This window comes from Oncorhynchus clarkii, chromosome 5 (assembly GCF_045791955.1).
Source record: "Oncorhynchus clarkii lewisi isolate Uvic-CL-2024 chromosome 5, UVic_Ocla_1.0, whole genome shotgun sequence".
NCBI classification, from domain to species: Eukaryota; Metazoa; Chordata; class Actinopteri; order Salmoniformes; family Salmonidae; genus Oncorhynchus; species Oncorhynchus clarkii.
This window is the reverse complement of record NC_092151.1, coordinates 23,294,828-23,308,254: the sequence shown is the minus strand read 5'-3', so window position 1 is coordinate 23,308,254 and position 13,427 is coordinate 23,294,828. Positions and strand designations below refer to the sequence as shown.

The 13,427-nt window shown below is 42.3% G+C and overlaps 1 protein-coding gene across 7 annotated transcripts in view; it reads right to left on the bottom strand.

The window, feature by feature from the left end:
- Nucleotides 1-13,002, bottom strand: part of LOC139408550 (tenascin Ca) — a 42,558-nt gene extending 29,556 nt beyond the window's left edge. For all 7 annotated transcript variants that reach the window (XM_071152567.1, XM_071152570.1, XM_071152568.1 and 4 more), the window contains exon 1: nucleotides 12,683-13,002. The gene's annotated coding sequence lies outside the window, so the exon portion shown is untranslated. The remainder of the gene's footprint in view (nucleotides 1-12,682) is intronic.
- Between the last annotated feature and the right edge of the window lie 425 nt (nucleotides 13,003-13,427).

Below are 13,427 nucleotides of genomic sequence, written 5' to 3'. Positions count from 1 at the left end.
TACCTCATCCCAGTCTCCTCATCTGAGTCTGCTCTTGGGTTCACCTGTTCCGCTCCACGTGACACTCTGCATCAATATGGAGTCTGTATTTGTCAGTTTATAACTCAAACGTGCAGTTAATCTGTTATAGGCTGATTACAAGGACCCCATTATTCCCTGGAGGCAAGGATACACTACAGAAACTTGTATTTGAGGTTTAAAAAAGCTTCTGAAGTTTAATTTTCACTTAGAAATGTCAGATTTTCCCTTACAAAAAATGTATCAACCCCTACAAAAATGTCTTAATTATAATCCACATAATTCACAACTGGCTCAAATTAAGATCCTACACAAGTATTGTTGGATCTAAGACTCTTGATTTACGGCCTCTGTGGATGATGAGTACCACATGTACGTACTTTTCTTAGTTAGCAATACCCAGAAATCCCAGAGTTTAGCAACTGACATATTTTAGATTAATTGTAACCTAAATTGCTTGCTTTTCTTGAAAGGGTTAGAAGTTTGTGTTGGCTGATCTCTTCCCTGGTGAGGGCAATATTGGTAGAAAGGGTAGTATACAGCAAATTTGTATATAGATATGTATATATTTTTTACACCACCTTAGTGTGTATGTCACCCACCTTGCATTAAACTAACACTTTTCAAAGTGTTGATAAACTAACACTCCAAGGGTGTTGGGTCCCTAACACCATGGGTGTTGAAATTTCAGAGTTAAATTAACACTTTATAAGAGCTGCTGCTGTAACACTTTCTCAGTGTTAGGGAATCAACACCTGTGGTGTTACAGTGTTGTTTTAGCGCTGTAGGGTTTACAGCCTTATTTGCATATTTATTTCTGAGGGTGCCTTTCGAGTGAATTTTAGATGTACCTGTACCACCCATGACTGTGTTTGCTAGTGCTTGTGAAATAGTTAATTAATGGTTACACAGAGCATCTGCACTGACCCTGTCTTGCACTGAGTCTATGCATACTCACATGACTATACAGTACACACTATACATACACACACACCCACACACTACACTGACACTCAAAACCCACACACGTTCATATACACTACATACGCACACACACACACACGCATACCGAAAACACACACACAAACACACGCATTTCATGATTAAATCTACCGCCTTTGCATTTGGAGCATGTGACAAATAAAATCTGATTTATATCATTCCTATTGGAATCGAGACAGAGTTAGGATATCCAACAACTGGAACTTTTACTCACCCGCAACCTGCAGATAGAATGACTGTCAAGGTAGGGAAGATTGATGAACGAGACTACCTCAACCAACTAAACAGGAACAACCATCTCAATAACAAGTGAAATAAGTCCAACCACTTAAAGATTGGATTAGTTTAGAAACATTTGTTATTTATCTTTGTGTAGTATAAGACAAATGAATCAATCAATGTGCATATATATATATATATATTTATATATTTAACAAACTCATCTAAAAAGCAACCTGCAACAAAACATGCTGGGAAATATGGCAATGATACCCCTCCCATATCATTTTTACTCAATGTTACCGGTAATTAACTCAATTCAGTTGAGTTACAACAACACCACCTGGTGTTGATTCCACTGTGATTCAAATAACACTTTATTTATTCACCGCAGGTGGCGTCAATTTCAATCCCACTGATGTTAACCCCACTAGAATCAACACTCAGATATAACACAACACATTTGACCTCAACACCGAGATTTTAACATCTGCAAATGTGCTGTGTAATGATGAAACAGGGAAGTCCAAATTATGGGATTTCATTCATTCATGAGTTGTATCAGAAGTGTATGGTTTTGCTGTGTTTGTGTATGAAATTGAGAGCAGCAGGGAGGTTTTCCCTATCTTTAGTCCTAATCTCTTGTAGATTATCGGAGGATGAGTTAAAAAGGCAGTAAGTTTAAGTGTGTGTGTGTGTGTGTGTGTGTGTGTGTGTGTGTGTGTGTGTGTGTGTGTGTGTGTGTGTTTTTGGGTTGGAAGTGTCTGCAGAGATAAAGATGTAACAGATTCCATTTCTATCTGCTAGGAAAGAATCTCAGTGGGTTTAAAGTGAACTGCAAGAGATGGTCAGAAATATTGATGATATTCACACCTATTAAAAATCCCAGAACAAATTATAATTATTAGTTTGAGTTATATATTTTGGACACCCTGCGATTTCAGGGACACATAATTCAGATTCAGAATGGGGTTGATCAAGGACATCCCCTTTCACCATGGGACTTAGGGAGACGTTTGTCAGAAAGAAAAAATAAATAAATATCAGTGTTTTCTTTAAAACAGAATTACTGGAGCCTTATAACTCTTCTCCCATCCTGGCGTGGAACTGTGAACTTTCCCACATGGAAAACAGGGATGAGGAATGTTGGCCCTAGATCCAGGACATCTGTTTTGCCTTGTCCAAGACCAAGGCATTAACACACGAGTCATACTGTATGTCCAGACTGGGGCAGCCTTTATGCTCTGACACTTTAGCAATTAGTTAAATTCCCCCTGAAGCTTAAGACAAGCTTTCCTGCAGGTCCAGGGTTACTTATATCACAGATGTATCACCTTTCTGAGAAATGGGCAGCCTGGCTGCTCAATTCAGAGCATTATGGTCGGTCCCATATGGGGTGTCACAGGCGGAGAGAGAAATAAAAACTGTTAAAACCCCCTAAGGTCGATTCCCGCACCCACGCGGAAATGTAATTTGTATAATTGAAAAATCCCCATGAAAATCTGTCAGTTTAAGCTAGATATATCTGTTTTTTTCATTGCATGTGTCTCAATCCACAGCATCCACCTACAGTATGTAACACTTTCACAGTGAAAGGTGACATAGCTAGAGCAGTGTTTGTCAGACCATGAGACATACCAAAAATCAGACTTCTTACAAAATAGTCTTCAGCCTACAAACTATTATGACCCCTCTATGGAAAGATGAGACTCCTTTTTGCTCTACGACCCCCACAAGCGTCTTGGAATTCGTCTGAAGTCCGAACTGTTTGGGCTACACACTAATATGACCCCTCTGTGGAAAGATGAGACTCTCACAAACACGTACATGTCAGTTGTTTTGCTCACACAAGACTCCTCTGTAGGTCGTCAGTATCGTTGTAAAAATACCCCCCCCACGCCCCTCATTAATATGCTGTTGAGTTTCTTTGTCTCAGACAGTAAATATTATTTTGTTGAGCAAATTAAACCAAATGTGTAGTCTTGCAGCACAATCCCTTTACAAACAAAGACATAGTCCCGTAGGCACTGTAACCATGGTTAGTCTGTTGTATCTCTAACTCAACAATTCATTGATTCCATTGGAAGCTGAGAGAGCAACGTTCTCTTCACCACTATCACTCATCACTACCACCTACACACAGACACAGTGAGTAGGATCTGGTGTCTATGGAGTCTTTAGTTCTCGCTCTGTATTTCATAACACCATATCCATGGGAACGGTTGGAGTGAAGCGCGGCAAGGTGTACCTCTTATGGAAAACAGTCTCTAAACTCTTGTCTCAGCGGCGTTAACAGCATGTCAGGACTTCCCGGTTTGTGCCAGACACAGCCGTCGATCATGCACATCTGCTTGTTTGCTCATTTCGTTTTTCCCTTGGGATTTTTTATTTTCCGTTAATGGGAACAGGAAGGGCTGATTGACCAAGCTGCTGGAACAGCTGGGGAATCTTTCCACTTAGTGGGTGAGAGTGTAGTGAGTGCAATACCTGAGGTCATGAGGTGACTTGTTGGTTCATACAAACACATACATACACAAATTCACACACACACATGTAACGGATGTGAAACGGCTAGCTTAGTTAGCGTGGGCGCTAAATAGCGTTTCAATCAGTGACGTCACTTGCTCTGAGACCTTGAAGTAGTAGTTCCCCTTGCTCTGCAAGGGCCGCGGCTTTTGTGGAGCGATGGGTAACGACGCTTCGTAGGTGTCAGTTGTTGATGTGTGCAGAAGGTCCCTGGTTCGCGCCCGGGTATGGGCGAGGGGACGGTCTAAACTTGTACTGTTACATTGATGCTGTTGACCCGGATTACTGGTTGCTGCGGAAAAAGGAGGAAGGTCAAAAGGGGGGTGAGTGTAACGGATGTGAAACGGCTAGCTTAGTTAGCGTGGGCGCTAAATAGCGTTTCAATCAGTGACGTCACTTGCTCTGAGACCTTGAAGTAGTAGTTCCCCTTGCTCTGCAAGGGCCGCGTCTTTTGTGGAGCTTTTGTGGAGCGATGGGTAACGACGCTTCGAGGGTGACTGTTGATGTGTGCAGAAGGTCCCTGGTTCGCGCCCGGGTATGGGCGAGGGGACGGTTTAAATTTGTACTGTTACACACACACAGACACATGTGATCATGCAGTTGCATGCACACACACAGATCTCTCCCTCATGTGAACCATAACCCATACACACATACACAAACACCTTATTTTCATTAGACAGCGCATCCCTCCATCTGCATACAGATGAACGTAGGTATTACTAAATGGTTGTGCCTGGTTTTGCTGTTGTAAAAAATTATTGAGATGCCAATAAGTAGTAGTAAACTCTGCCTCGCCCTGAGTTTGAGATATGGAATGCATTGCAGGGTCATATGTTTCCGATCTGATCTGTATTGTTACATTATGTTCCCAGCGCCTGCTGCACAATGAAATAGAAAGTCTTCACTCCACCTCTGAATTGTATCAATTATCATTATCCACAAGATAATGCTACAAACAAGTGACAAAATAAAATATAGAAGCTCGACAGTAGTTGACAATAATTAGGATGTCATTGAATAATCACATTGCCTCATACGTTTTGTTTAAGTAGCGTGTGGGGTTTTATGCTTGGCAGGATATCGCAGCAGATTTACTACTGCTTCATTGGCAGATCCCCAAGAAAGTGAGAGCAGTGAATAAAAAAGCTGAACATTTTCACAGGCCGTTTGGAGCCATCTGCACCCCAAGTCCCACACGCAACTTGTTACACACCCCGTCTAGACGCCCCAGCAGATTTATAGTGCCAGGCCCTGATATCAAAGTCTGTATGCGCTCCTTGACACAGATCTTGCATATGTAGGCAATAACCCGTGCCCCATACATGGCCATGTGTATTCTAAGATGATCAAATAAAATCAAGAATTACATCATCAGTCGATCAATCCACATGAGTATTGCAGTCATGTTTTTCCATACAGTGATGTCATTATTTTATTCAATAGGATGTGGATCGAAGGTTCTGGGTTAGTTCTCTGGTAAAGCTACAGCAGATAAAGAGTAGAGAAGGGTCAGATTAATTCAAAATGGGTTTTCTTTACCTGAATTGTGTTCACCTGAAACTACATGTTGAAAGATAGTTTGATAGGGTACATACAGTTGGACTAGACATGATTCCACATGAACAAAAACATTTTTGGGGTCATGTAACAGAAAGATTTACATTTCTATCTGATCGGTAAAGATAACTAGAGAGAAACTGCATATTTGAGGCGTCACACTCTCTACTGAGTGGAGGTCAAAATGAGAGGGAAATACCATCTCCAAAAGCAGGACAGGCCCTGAGGCAAAGGCCTTAAGGGGGCCACTATACCACCAGTCTCCCCCCTCCCCCTGCACACTTGCACGCCCATGACAGAGGCCTGTCCAGCCACACATCCCCCACACCAACAGAGGCCTGTCGCTTTCTCTCTGTTAAGCAGCCCCATAGCAGAGGACCCATAAAGCATCTGCCCCCTCTACCTCATGACCCTGACTGGGGCCAAGTAGTAACAGATGTCCCATTCAAAATTCTCCACGTGTATGAGGTGACCTCTTCTTTGAGTTCTGGGGGAAGTGTGACTCCACAGATAACAGTTTTTCTCAGGTTGACAGCAATGATGATTTAAATGCCCGAAGTAGCTAACTTATTTTACTTATAGTAAGATTAGTTAAGAATACTGCCGACAACAGTTACTGTGTAAGTTGTCTCGCGTTCTGATACCTCCAAAATCACTTCGTTTTCACGCCTCCCTTGGAGGTCTGGAGAATTGTGTATTGGAAAAGCGGTTTGACTGGTCTCCCAGCAGCAATATTTTAATTGGATGTTACATTTCAAGAACCCTCCCCCCACACACTTGATGAAGGGGGTGGTACATTTTATGCTCGACACTGTTTTCCGACCAGGTAGGATGGAGTGATGGAGTCCAGGTGGGCCTAATGGTGAAGTGCAGGTGTAGATGATGATGAATGCCAGGGGCGCGTAATGATGAATGCCAGGGGCACGTAATGATGAATGCCAGGACCGGTGGTTAGTAAACTGGCGAAGTTGAACACCGGAGGGGAGGAGCGGAAGTAGACATGACAGTTGGACCTTTTCTTAAAATGTCACTCCTTTAAATTAACACAAAGGCCACACTTGAGCTTTAACATGACAATTTTGTCATTGAACCAGTATTTTTTATTATGACAGCTAATGCATATTTTCTTGTTTTTATCCCATTTCCTATAAAAGGGTAAGTGACAGGGGAAGGAGGCTGCTTTTCGGAAGTGGTGTGGAACGGTTCGGGCTGCGGTCTCTCCTACCAGTTCCAATTTCTGTATTGAAGTGGTGTGGAATGGTTGGTGAGCTGCGGTCACTCATACCAGTTCCAGTTTCTGTATTGAAGTGGTGTGGAATGGTTGGCCAGCTGCGGTCACTCATACCAGTTCCAGGTTCTGTATTTAAGTGGTATGGAATGGTTGGCCAGCTGTGGTCACTCATACCAGTTCCAGGTTCTGTATTGAAGTGGTGTGGAATGGTTGGCCAGCTGTGGTCACTCATACCAGTTCCAGGTTCTGTATTGAAGTGGTGTGGAATTGTTGGCCAGCTGTGGTCACTCATACCAGTTCCAGGTTCTGTATTGAAGTGGTGTGGAATGGTTGGCCAGCTGTGGTCACTCCTACCAGTTCCTGTATTGGCCGTCACAGCTACAGCTTCCAAGGCTACAAGGAAGATCATAATGAAGCACCTGGGTATGCAGCAATGAGTTGCGGTGGTGAAATGTCCTGACAGGGACAACATCCGACTGGCAGGGTAGAAGGTGTCTTCTGACCCTGTAGAGACGTTTTCAAGGACCGTCATATTCTGTGAGAGAATTTAAGACTGACTTTTGCTGTACAAGGTTTTTCACCAGTTCCTTGGGGAGAAATCTGTGCATTCAGCAGGAGCAGAGGACACACTAGGAAATAGGCTTTTGGACATGTACCCCTCAGAGACACCCAAGCACATAAAACTGCACATTATCTCAGCCTTGAAAGATTAGTAATCTAATCTCAGAGTTGTGATGGCTACTTCACCACTGGGAATGGGGATAGACTTTAAGGGTGTCCATCATGTAGTCAACTACGGACCACCTCAAGAACTTGAGTCCTACGTACAGCCATATGGAAGAGCGGGTAGGAACGGCACAAGATAACATTCCTTTATCCAATACCATGGAAGACAGCTTGTTGCACTTTCAGATAAGATGAGACAGTATGTGTCAAACAGTACCAGCTACAGGCAGGTGAAACTGTTACAGCTCCTTGACGATAAGGTCACAAAACCAATATCACCAAACATGACTGCTGTCACAATTGTGCTACCTCATCCATCTGCAAGGGTGTATGTGAGGGCAATTCAAGTCCTTTGGAGAGGCATGCAGGACAACAATTACAACCAAGCAGTGGCGATTTTAGCATGTAAATCTTGGTGGGGCCAAAAAAAAGTGGGATGCCTGCCAGCAATGCCGCTACACAACACAACACTAAACAATACATTAATTGCACTATCATGGTCACAAATGGTGCCGACAAACTGTTAGGGCCTACATAAAGCTGTCCCAACAGCAGTCCCAACTTACCACTGCTACACCTGGCTATCAGCGGAGCCTTGTCTGGCAGCGAAACAGTTCATTCAGCCTCATTTACTGCCTTTAAAAAAACACAGCTGATATGGCTGACTTGTTTAAACAAATGTGGTTTCTAATGACAATTGAGATATGCAAACTATGGCATAAGGGGACGACAAGTGGATAAGAGGCAATCCGACGGACGTATTCAGTATATCTATTCGTTTAGAAATGTACAATGACATAATTCAGAACATGGGCCGCTCGTCGTCCCCTTATGCCATAGTTTGTACAAATATCAGGTATTTCTTTAAAAGGCAGTAAATGAGGCTGAATGAACTGTTTTGCTGCCAGACAAGGCTCCAATGATGCCAGGTGTAGTAGTGGTAAGGTGTTGGAACTGCTGTTGGGACTTTTGTAGGCCCTAATAGTTTGTTGGGACCGTTTGTCACTGTTATATTGCAATTAATGTATTGTTTAGTGTTGTGTAGTTGCTTTGATGGCATGCATCTAAGAAAATGTTGGGGAGTTTGCCCCACCAAAATTGACATGCTAAAATCTCCACTACAAAAGAGAGGACAGTTTGTTCTTCTCACGGTGGTCAGTTTGTGGTTCCTGATCCACAACACTAGTTCCTCATAGTCCAATTTGTGCAACAGGTTTATTTGTAAGTTCTGGAAGTTTGGGTAGAACCTGCCAGGTGTCAAAGCAAACACCTTCTGATCAAGATGCACACTTACTATGGTTGATGTCTTCAGATCTACTTGAGACTGAGTGCTTTCCAGACCCTGTCTTCAGACCACAGTCTTTATCTGTGCATGAGGTCCGTCTGCTCTCCAATGGTCCTGCTGACTTTCTGTGCAATGTCAAACTGGACTTGATGTTGATGTTGGATGAGGTCTTTTGTGAGGCGCACATGGGGTTCGAGGTTCTTGCATCTAACACTTTGGTATTGCTCTGGGCCAACATATACCAGTTCTTTCCAAAGGACCTCTACAGTGCCTTGCGAAAGTATTCGGCCCCCTTGAACTTTGCGACCTTTTGCCACATTTCAGGCTTCAAACATAAAGATAAACTGATAAAACTGTATTTTTTTGTGAAGAATCAACAACAAGTGGGACACAATCATGAAGTGGAACGACATTTATTGGATATTTCAAACTTTTTTAACAAATCAAAAACTGAAAAATTGGGCGTGCAAACTCTCTCCAGAAGTTCAGTGAGGATCTCTGAATGATCCAATGTTGACCTAAATGACTAATGATGATAAATACAATCCACCTGTGTGTAATCAAGTCTCCGTATAAATGCACCTGCACTGTGATAGTCTCAGAGGTCCGTCAAAAGCGCAGAGAGCATCATGAAGAACAAGGAACACACCAGGCAGGTCCGAGATACTGTTGTGAAGAAGTTTAAAGCCGGATTTGGATACAAAAAGATTTCCCAAGCTTTAAACATCCCAAGGAGCACTGTGCAAGCGATAATATTGAAATGGAAGGAGTATCAGACCACTGCAAATCTACCAAGACCTGGCCGTCCCTCTAAACTTTCAGCTCATACAAGGAGAAGACTGATCAGAGATGCAGCCAAGAGGCCCATGATCACTCTGGATGAACTGCAGAGATCTACAGCTGAGGTGGGAGACTCTGTCCATAGGACAACAATCAGTTGTATATTGCACAAATCTGGCCTTTATGGAAGAGTGGCAAGAAGAAAGCCATTTCTTAAAGATATCCATAAAAAGTGTCATTTAAAGTTTGCCACAAGCCACCTGGGAGACACACCAAACATGTGGAAGAAGGTGCTCTGGTCAGATGAAACCAAAATTGAACTTTTTGGCAACAATGCAAAACGTTATGTTTGGCGTAAAAGCAACACAGCTCATCACCCTGAACACACCATCCCCACTGTCAAACATGGTGGTGGCAGCATCATGGTTTGGGCCTGCTTTTCTTCAGCAGGGACAGGGAAGATGGTTACAATTGATGGGAAGATGGATGGAGCCAAATACAGGACCATTCTGGAAGAAAACCTGATGGAGTCTGCAAAAGACCTGAGACTGGGACGGAGATTTGTCTTCCAACAAGACAATGATCCAAAACATAAAGCAAAATCTACAATGGAATGGTTCAAAAATAAACATATCCAGGTGTTAGAATGGCCAAGTCAAAGTCCAGACCTGAATCCAATCGAGAATCTGTGGAAAGAACTGAAAACTGCTGTTCACAAATGCTCTCCATCCAACCTCACTGAGCTCGAGCTGTTTTGCAAGGAGGAATGGGAAAAAAATTCAGTCTCTCGATGTGCAAAACTGATAGAGACATACCCCAAGCGACTTACAGCTGTAATCGCAGAAAAAGGTGGCGCTACAAAGTATTAACTTAAGGGGGCCGAATACTTTCGCAAGGCACTGTAAGTATCTGTGACTTTGTACCAGAAGTAGTTGTAACATTGACCTTATGTAACGTCCTTCGTTAAAGGAAGACCAAGGTGCGGCGTGGTAGGCGTACATTTTCTTTAATTATAAATGTTCCAACAATAAACAACTCAACGAACGTAAAGGGAGGAGTGCAACATATGCAACACAAAAAGACAAGATCCCACAACTGAAGGTGGGAAAAAGGGCTGCCTAAGTATGATCCCCAATCATAGACAACGATAGACAGCTGCCTCTGATTGGGAACCATACTTGGCCAACAAAGAAAAAGAAAACATAGATATATAAAAAGTAGAGTACCCACCCTAGTCACACCGTGATCTAACCAAAATATAGAGAATAAACAGGGATCTCTAAGGTCAGGGCGTGACACCTTTTAAATAAAAGCAAAATACGATTTTAATATCTGAGACTGACATCGTGCATTATACTACATATTTGCAATGATAAACTTTGTGGATAAACTTTGTGTACTGTATGTGCCACATAAAATGGTCTTTATCAGTTAATTCATTGTCAAGGAAAACTAACTACACTACACAAAAAGGGTTCCAAAAGGGTTCTTCAACTGTCCCCATAGGAGAACCCTTTTGGGTTCCATGTAGAACCCTATGTGGAGTTCTACCTGGAACTAAAAAGGGTTCTTTAAAGGGTTTCCCTATGGGGACAGCCGAAGAACCCTTTTAGGTTGTAGATAGCACCTTTTTTTTCAATAGGGGGGGAATGTAAATTAATTAAGCTACAATTGTCCATATGATCAACTGAAAATATTACAAATGTGAGCCTGTAGGACGTGTGCAACAGTGTTTTCGACCTATATGATAAGTCTATGAAGAGTGTAATGATTAACACTGGGTTAATAAACAAACAAACAAAAGTTCACCTGTAGCTCACACACTGTTGCACCTACGACCCTAATCTAGTGAGCACCTCCGCCCAAGCAAGGCATTTGAGTGTTGTGTTGTGAGGCGTCACTGATTTACACCGGGTTCCCAACACTTTTTTAGCTGACTTTGTGCCATGGATTTCCCCAGGCTTCCTGTTTAGAGAAGCCTGGTTCTCCACTAGGCTACTGTGTAAATTACACACAGGCTTAAAGCACTGTCCATCAGGACCACAGAGTGCGAACCTTATGAAAATCATCCACTCACACAGCATGCGGTGAGATTTCAATTAAGCGGAGCAAATGGATTTAGAAATAAATGGACATGCAGTGTGCCTGTTTTATCTCATGACTCACACTGGAAAAGGCTGCATCAACGGCTGCTTCTCCTGCTGTGTAATCTCCTTAATAGAAAGCTCATATAAAACAAGACCATAATTGCGTCGCCCACAGACAAACGATTATTCACCAGACCGCAAAAGACTTCCAGAAACCTGGGGGGGACACTTCCTGAATAACCCACACACACACACATTTCTGCATGTCTCACACACAGACATACACACACACACCACTGCACCTTTCACAGACATAAGAATGCACATATACACAGACACGCACACACACACTTTCCTATTTTCTAAAGCACATTGTCCAGTCAGTTCACTGATCTAGAGTCTGGAAAAATGTTTTTGGCTCTATGCCATTCATACATCATACATGGGCTCTAAGCCCTGTAGCCCCAGGTGACCAAAGAGGTGGATGACTCCTCCACATGTTCTATTACTCATCAGTTATTCAACCCAGCTAATGCTCTCCTTGCTCTGTCTGTCTCCCAATCCTCCATCTCTATCACACAGACCCAGCCTTGGGTCAAACTGGCAAACCCAGAAGTTTCAGCATGCTTGAAGTATGTTAATATTCATTCCCTATAAACCATAATTGGTTCCCTTTAGCGAGTCAGCAAAGCTGAGCAATGAGAGCCATCTGTCGCTAAATAAAGAACGAAGCCTGGCAGAGGGAGAACAATGAAGCCACAGTTGTTGGATAAGTATTATGACAGCATTGTATTCTGATTGAGATCATCCTGCTTCTTTCCCATTTATTTCAAACGTACATTGGCTTCATAGAAGTCATTCATTCATTTGGTTTGATAAACGTATTATTCCACATTCTCTTATTCATATTTCATAAACACTTTATTCAATTACCTGGATGTCAAATTGAATTAGGCAATTGAATTGAGTATGTTTTCAAGGGTTTGACCTTAATAACCAAAATGTTTACAATAAAAAAATATATACATCTATAAATATCTCCAAAATGATCAGGAACAACTAAACACAATAAATGTAAGTGTCACAAGGTTTGATCACGTCATCAATAATCTCAATTGACTGTCAAGAAGACTTATATATTTATAAATATGGACACAGTAATCAATTATCTAAATAACAGCAACAACTCATTCAAAGATCCAAGATCAGTTTCATCCAGGTAAAAATAAATGAATCTCTCATTCTTACCTTTAGCAGACCAGACAGTTTAGAGCTACGCCACCACAGCCTTCAGCACCAGCTCACACAAATTGCCTCGTTGGAACCCAGCACATTAAATAAAGGGGAATGAAAGGATGTCCACTTTGAAGACTGTTCCGGAACCTCTCTCCTTGTGCTCGAACCTGATGACACTTCTGTTCCGAAAAGCCCCTCTGCCACTGATAGCTCAGGCGCCTGCTCTTCTCACCTAGACCCTACAGAGGATCCGAGCTAGAGACAGAGTGGGAAAGAAAGAGAGAGGAGGATAAAAGGCCTTTTAAACTGAGAGAGAAGCATTCTGGTCAGACCCCCATTCCTCAGCTACAGCCCTTAAATAGCTGTCCCTTTCCCTCCCTCCTCTCCTTTCTCTCCCCCTCCCTCCCTCTTTCTTACTGTTGGAGTTAGCTGGGCTGCTGCATTGAAGTGGTATGTTGTTGTTCTTACTGGCAACCGGTGGTGGAAAAAGTACCCAATATTCATACTTGTGTAAAAGTAAAGTTATGTCAATAGAAAAGGACTCAAGTAAAAGTGAAAGTCACCCAGTAAAATATTACTTAAGTAAAAGTATAAAAGTATTTGGTTTTAAATATACTAAAGTATCAAAAGTAAATGTAATTGCTAAAAATATAGTTAAGTATCAAAAGTACACTCCAACACTCAGACATAATTTACAAACAAAGAATTTGTGTTTAGTGAGTCTGCCAGATGAGATGTGGTAGGGATGACCAGGGCT